The following is an 8,232-nucleotide window of genomic DNA, read 5'->3' as shown; positions in this document are numbered from 1 at the left end:
ACGAGGTGGGGTGCCTAACACCTTCCCCACCCGTTTACGGACCCCGAACCTAGAATCTCTGTCTTGAAGTGGTTTCATTCTTTATTTATCTTCTCAAATGGTTTTCTTTAGTTACCCTCAAAACTAAGGTGGCGACTCCTCACTCTTTCCCACTTCGGTGAGTGATCGTCCGGGCGACCGCAAAATCCCATTGCGACAGCGACTGTTGTAGGCCTAAGCCAATCAGTTACAACTTCAATTTTCTTGGGATCCACTTGAATACCTTCTCTTGAAACCACGTGTCCCAAGAATGAGATGCTTTCTAGCCAAAATTCACATTTTGAAAATTTGGCATATAGCTGGTGCTCCCTCAAAGTCTGCAACACCATCCTCAAGTGCCACACGTGTTCTTCCTCGGTCTGAGAGTATACCAAAATGTCATTTATGAATACGATGACAAAACGGTCCAAAAATGGCTTGAACACCCGGTTCATCAAGTCCATGAGGGCTGTTGGTGCATTAGTGAGTCCAAAAGACATCACCAAGAACTCATAATGACCATATCTTGTCCTGAATGCCGTTTTGGAGATGTCCTCATCCCTGATTCTCAACTGATGGTAGCTCGATCGCAGGTTTATCTTGGAAAAGAATCTAGCCCCTTGGAGCTGATCAAACAGATCATCGATCTGAGGAAGTGGATACTTGTTCTTCACAGTCACCTTGTTCAGCTGTATGTAGTCAATACACAACCTTAATGACCCATCCTTCTTTCTCACGAATAGAACAGGAGCGCCCCAAGGTGAAGTGCTCGGACGTGTAAAACCCTTGTCCAAAAGCTCCTGTAGCTGCTCCTTTAGCTCTTTCAATTCTGCTGGTGCCATCCTGTAAGGTGGCATTGATATGGGGTTTGAACCCGGCACAATGTCAATGCAGAACTCTATTTCCCTTCCTGGTGGCAACCCTGGAAGCTCCTCTGGGAAGACATCCATAAATTCTCTGACAACAGGAACATTTTCCATGTTGACACTGTCTACAGAGGTATCTCTCACCAATGCCAAATACCCTTGACATCCACGCCTCAACATTTTTCTAGCACTAATTGCTGACACCAAGTTATATGGAGCCACGCTCCTGTCACCATCAAAGGTAAACTCTTCCACACCAGGTATATGCAAGTATACCTTTTTGTTCCTACAGTCTAAAGTGGCATAGTGAGTTGCCAACCAATCCATTCCCAGAATTACATCGAAATCCATTACTGGTAGAGGAACCAAGTCTGCTGGGAGGATCTTTCCATCCACTACCACTGGACTACCCGGAAAAACCATATCTACATCTATGTTGTCGCTAAGTGGGGTAGCTACCGACAAAGGGCATCCTAAAGTGGTAGGGTTTCTACCCAATCTCATGGCAAACACAGGGGAGACAAATGAGTGCGTAGCACCCGGATCTATCAAAACTCGAGCCTCATAGGAACAAACTAGAAGAATACCTACCACAACTGCATTGGAAGCCTGTGCATCCTGGTGGGTCAGGGTGAAAACCCGAGCTTGACCCCTACCCTGAGTGGCAGAACCCTGATACTGACTTCTACCTCCTGCTCTGCCTCCAAATCCACGTCCCCCTTGTCCTCGGCCCTGTTGGCCACTGAATTGATCGCTGCCATCTTTGGAAGCACCCGGATACAACTGACGAGGAACATTCACAACAGAACCCTGTGACCCCATCTGTGGCTCGCTGAACATGGGGCATTCCCTAGAAAAGTGACCTGGTTGGCCACACCTGAAGCATACTCCTGAACCCATCAGACAAGGTCCTAAATGTCCTCTTCCACACTGTGCACAAGGTGCCAAGGAGGATCCTGAACCAGACCCAGAACTGTTGTACCCCGAACTGTGACCACTGCTGGATCCGTACCCTGGTCTGAACCCTCGAGGTTTGTGTCTAAAACCACTCTTCTTATTCCTACTTTTTCCTCTGTAATTACTCTAACCACCACTATCCGGAGTACTCATGTGGGGAACACCTGAAGAACCCTCTGCTCTATTTTTCTTTGCCCTTCCGCTGTCATCCACAGCATAGCTAATCTCTATCTGTCTGGCTCGATCAACTACCACGTCAAAAGACTGATCAGACATCATGGCCAGGTTTGCATACCTCCTGTCAAGCCCCTTTAGGAATCTCTTCACCTTCATAGTTTCTGTAGCTACCGCTGTAGGGGCATACCTGCTCAGTTCCAGAAATTCGGTAGCATATTCATCTACAGACCTGCCATTCTGTCTTAAGGCCTCAAAGGCCCACTGTTTTTGATCTCTGAAGCTTTCTGGCATAAACCGATTGATGAAAAGTTCCACAAACTGAGTCCACGACAAACCCTCCATCTGAGGTAATATGTAATCATTCATCCATTGTCTAGGCATAGGCCCCATGACATGCTGCATACACTCTATAAGTCTTCTATCAGTCAACTGCAATTCTATTCCTGCCTGTCTGCAGGAATCCAAAAACCGATATGCATCGTCTGACACATCATAAGTACCAGGCACCAACTTCTTGAAATTGATTATCTGTTTGTAAGGTTCCCCTCTTGGTGCGGTGGACTGCTGCTGCTGTGGAGGGTGGACCATATACTGCGCCATCATATCGATGGTTCTCTGCAACCCAGCTAGAGTAGCTGCCATGGGGTCCATGGGACCCTATGCCATGAAAGACTGATCCTGAACTGTTGGCAGCTGCTCTTCTACTTGAGCAGCTCTAGGCCTCCTACCCCGCCTCCTCGGGGCAGGCGCCTCATCCTGTGCTGACACCTCGTCAGGCACATGCAGTTACAGTGCGATGGCGGCTCTCACCTTCTACGCATTTTCCTGAAATTCAGCAGCATTAGCCCACAAAATTCAAAACTGCACATTACACAGCTCTATAGACTCATATTTATACACAATATATGGAACAGAAACTAGAAGCAAAGATGACAATGCAAGACGAATGTGAACCCTATTTTCTGCATGTGACCCCTAGTAGACTCTTCCCAACACTTTAGACAAACATTCCCTAAGAATCTGGAGCCTAAGCTCTGATACCACATTTGTCACGACCCAACCTATGGGCCGGACCGGCACTAGGACACAGGCGACCTAAAGCCCCAGGGCGTAGTAAGCCTAACTGTTCATTAACCCAACTCTAAGGCCCATTTGGGCCCAATATCAAGAAATCAACCGGACAGAGTCCGGCCATAAAATGGACCTTCCAACGGGGAGTTTATGACTCAACCGACCTGTAAACACAATAAATACTCAATTGGGGAGCTCAGCTCACCCTCCAAATACTCATATCAGCATAAAAATAAATGGGAGCTCAGCTCCCTCATCCAATCCATCAAACATGCATAGAATATTAAGTTTACAGGTCCAAAATAACAATTTAGTTTACAGAACCAATTCAAATAATATTTCTATCACATGCAGAAATTCTAGGAGTTTATAAAATTACACAAACATAAATAGATGACCTGCGAGGGAGAAAAGCAGGTTAACCTCAAAAATATCCTCCTGTGGCCTGGAAAAATATTGAACAGGAGTGAGCGTTCGACTCAGAGAGTAAAATATCAATTTTAACCATAATCTCTATAACTATCTAAAACTAATGCACCCTGTAGAGTGAAATGCAACATCAACATCATTTTCACATCATAACATCAAAAAGGTAATTTGGAGCACTCACACACCCAGTAATATCAATCATAATATATGGGAGCTGATCCCCTATACAGCTCTCTTAAATCCAACCTGGTGCCAGTGAAGAACTCAAGCCGGACTTTCGCTTAATAAACCAAATAGGGGGTCCCAGCGAAGAACTCAAGCCGTGACTACCCGTCCTATCCATAGTCCACACCACATCACACGCATGCCAACGCACGCACATTGCTCCAAATTACCACAATAACATCCAGGGCACGTTAACAGTTATGAATGCAACATAAATCGTGCCTAGAGTTTAACTATATAAATATATGCATATAAGTGATGCATGGGCATGCTTGAACATATAATAATATCGAAATTACAATTAAAATTAATATTTTACTCATAGACTTGACAACGTTCACTGTGGCGGCTGGGCAGAGGAAGAAGGTTGTCCCGGCTCACCTGACAATTACATTACAATTATTTAATACAATTGACTCGATACAAATCATGAAAAGACCAAATACGTCCTAAGTCGTGCCGAAAATCCGGCAGAGTCTCCCTTATACCTAGGACCTACCCAACCTGCAAAATGGCTCAAAACACACTTCTATATTTACAACCCATATATCCACAGCTCAATCATATCACACAGCCCCTCCTGGGCCCATCAAATTAGTCATCCATCACAATATGTAAAATTTCAATTTAGTCCTTATAATTGATCATTTTCACAAAAACTGCCCAAATAAGCTCTAAAAATTCTAAAACTTTGCCCCGCGGTCCTTAGCAATATTACTAGGCTATTGCAAAAAGAATCATAATTTTCTGAGCTACCACGAATATTTTATGAATTTTTAATCCTATTTAAGCACTAGAAAATTACGAAAAAGCAAGGTTCAGGTTTACCTTTGCCGATTCCGACTTCGGGAACGCGCTCGGGATGTCTGACAATGGTGGGGTAGCCAAAACCTCGATCCAATTCGGAGACTTTTCCGGTAACGGGTCTGTCTGGCCGGAAATTCACAGACCCGGACAACTGTCGAATTTCCGCGAATTGAAGATACCTACACGAAGCCCATAACACGGGGGTTAGTACATAAATTTTTCAGAATTTTCTAAGCTCATTAAATGCTCGAAAAAACACTACGAAGTTCCGCGGGACCCACCAAAAAACGGTGTCGAAAAAATTTGAAATTTATGTCGCCGCGAAGCTCTCGACGAGTGGAGCGCTCGGGTACTCTCGGTTTTCTTGTGGGGTTTACGGTTTGTGAGAAATCTAGCCCAAAAGTCAAAATGGGCTAAAACTTCCCGGGCAAAAATTGGACAAACCGCTCGATAGATTTTTGTGTTCTTGGTGTCTATGGAAAGCTCTCGATGAGTAGATGAGTTTAGACACATGACCCGGTCCGATTGGTGGCCGGATCGGCCGAATTTTGGCCGGGAAGTCGAGGAGTCGCGCGCGCGCTGCGCGTCGTTTCTGGAGCCGTTTTCCAACGTTCCAGGCGGCGGCCGGCCGTGGGGGAGGGCTGAGGTGGTGCGCCGGCGAGGTGGGGAGGCAGGGGAGGTGGCAGCGCGGCAAGGGGAGGAGGGAGGAGAGAGAAAAGAGAGAGAGAAGGGGAGGAGGTCAGACGCGCGCGGGAGGAAGAAGGAAGAAAAAGAAAAGGCTGGTCCGATTCGAGGATACAAAATTTTGAATTTTTACTCTGCCTCGGGACCGAAAACGAGATCCAAAAATTCCGAAAAAAATTTCATAAAACTCAGAAAAATTCGTAGACTCCAAATATATTTTTAGTTTTGCCACGTGGTCTTTAAATAAATTTTTAAAAATCATCAAAGTTTATATTTTTGGAAAATCGAACCCGATTTTTAAAATCCGAAAAATCTCAAAAAAATTTCTTAAAATTTAATTAAAATTAAAATATCAATAATACTCATAAAATAATAAAATTTAAAATTTTGGGGTGTTACAGTATCTTTATCAACTTAAACCCTACTTTTGTGGCTTCAAACCCATTAAGTTTTTATGATTAATTATTAAATCCACATAGAATTTCATCTTATCTCTAGATTAAGAATCCAAAGTATAAAATCCTGTTCATCTAATATTAATCTTCACCTTTTAGTCCTTCAATTAATATCTAAAATTAATTCTAGTGGTACTAACACATAACATACATTAAGAACACAAAGAGATTGAGTCAAAGAATAAAATCCCAATTTATTAAAATAGAATCAAATCAAATCCATAACTAAATTTAAAGTGCTACATCCTTAACCCTAGAATAAGGAAATTACTCACTCATGGTGAGATTTACAATCAAGTTTGTAAAATAATTAAGAAAAGACATGAGAAGAAAATAGAACAAAAGAACTCAGATGGATAGTCACAGCCTTGGTCCTTTGGAACTTCAATTGAAAACCCCTTTGAAAATCTTACAGATCTCTCTTTCTTCTTGCCTCTCTTGAAAGTAATGTGTTCTCTTGAGAGTAAGAAGGTCGATTCTCGATGAAACCCTAATTTATTACATTTATATCTAGTGTAAAACCCCACCTTTTTTTTTCTAGAGTCCAAATCGCCTTAGAAGTCCTCCAAGAATGAATGAGAAAAGAGAGAAGTCGAGCTAATTTTTTTTTTGTCTGAAGTCGCTGCACGACCCGTGCAATTCATTTAATTTACATGGTTCTAGTTCGTGTAACGTCCTATTCCTTCATGCTCTCGAAGTTTCTTTATTCTGCAAACTACATGGGTCTGAGGATATTGCATGGGTCAAATTGCACTACTTGTGCAATTTGAAAATCTATAGTACTTATTTACATGAGCCATGCAACATAATTACACATCCAGTGTAATTTCATTTGGCTTCAAAACTTCACTTGTAGCCTTCGATTATCTTCCAAATATACCTTTTACTTTACGGGATTTCATAAACACACCTGATATGATGTGAAAAATCAAAGGATTAGACCACATCAATAAGATTTCTAAAATATAAATAAAATTACTTGAAACTAAAAAATTAACAACTAAATGTGAATGAAAATGCAATAAATGTTATCCTTAAATGCTTACACAATGTGAATACATCTGTGCACACATGTTTTGACAAATATTTTAATGATTGGGGTTATTCATAGTAATTTAATGATTCATGTACAGATCAAAGTATATGTTTTTGATAGGTATAGATTTGTTAGAGGTTTTAGTGGCCTTAAGTCAACATGTTCCCTACTTGATGCTATAGCCATTAAAATAGCACCAAAAAGTGAGTAACGGATAATTAAGTGTCGAGTAATATATAACCCGAACCTTGTAACCATGAGATACTCAAACACTCGGATTGAGAGTTATTCACCCATTATATTCGAGGATACTTGAATCACTTTACAGGATAAGGATCTCAAGATATCTGCCAAAACTAGAGATTTGTTCACATCATGACTCTTAGACAGGATGGACTCATAGTCTCACTCAACTACTAACTCCTAATCTTAGCATGTATCTACATTAAATCCTATATAAGGGCCTTTAGGTATGCATACTAATCAATTTATCCTATCCTTTCATAGTCTAGTTCTTATTATTAACTTAGGCATTAGAATGATGGTTAACTAACCCACTCGGTACTCTCTTTCTTATTTTGAAAATCTAATACCCGATTCTAACATTTCATAACTTGTAAAAAATGATAGCAACACAATTGGTGCCGTCTGTGGGAAAGGATTGCCTCAATAATCTTTTCTCATCAAAATAAATTATGTGATTAATGTTTCTCTCCTTCACCAAAACTACTATAGCCTCTAATCTACCACTATCACTCCCTATTGACCCTCCCACTGGGAATGGTACCACCAACAGTGCCATTATCGCAAAAAATACCCCACCATAACTTCCCATAACCCTTGAAAGATGACGTAGTGTATCAAAGAACTAAAAGCAGAAAACGTTGGTCTAAAAAACCAGAACATTCAACTTGAAAATTCAAGAACCCCTGAGAATAATGCCATTCCAGATCCTTATAATCCTCAATAGCTAAAAGGCAAAGAAAAGTATTTGATTTCAAAGGGAACTTCATAAGGGGAGGTATTGATTGGGATAAAGTCAAAGCCCTTCCTAAATTTCAAAGTAGCAATAACCCCGATGAAGATTTTGGTGTGGGTGATTATTCTCTTTTGACAAATGTAATTATAGTAGAACCTTTCCTCGCAAAATTTAAGTTGCCCACTTTGGACAAATATGATGGCAGATCTGACCCAAGAAGCCACCTGGTAAATTTTAGAATAACCATGCAATTGTAGAATGTGCATGACCTCATCTTATGCAGAGTTTTCCCATCAACCCTAATAGGACTTGCTCAAAAGTGGTATCAATATTTTTGTCCCAACTCAATCCTTAGCTTCCAACACTTAGCAGTGGAGTTTAAGCAAATATTCATCACATGTATCCCATCCAAAAAGCTATCATCTAATTTATAAAAGATACAACAAAATTCTAGTAATGAGTTATGTTGACCATTTCAATGCTAAGGCCATCAAGGTCAAGCAACTAAACCATGAAACTACTTATGAA

This window comes from Hevea brasiliensis, chromosome 15 (assembly GCF_030052815.1).
Source record: "Hevea brasiliensis isolate MT/VB/25A 57/8 chromosome 15, ASM3005281v1, whole genome shotgun sequence".
Lineage (NCBI taxonomy): Eukaryota > Viridiplantae > Streptophyta > Magnoliopsida > Malpighiales > Euphorbiaceae > Hevea > Hevea brasiliensis.
Note: the sequence above shows the minus strand (reverse complement) of the source record.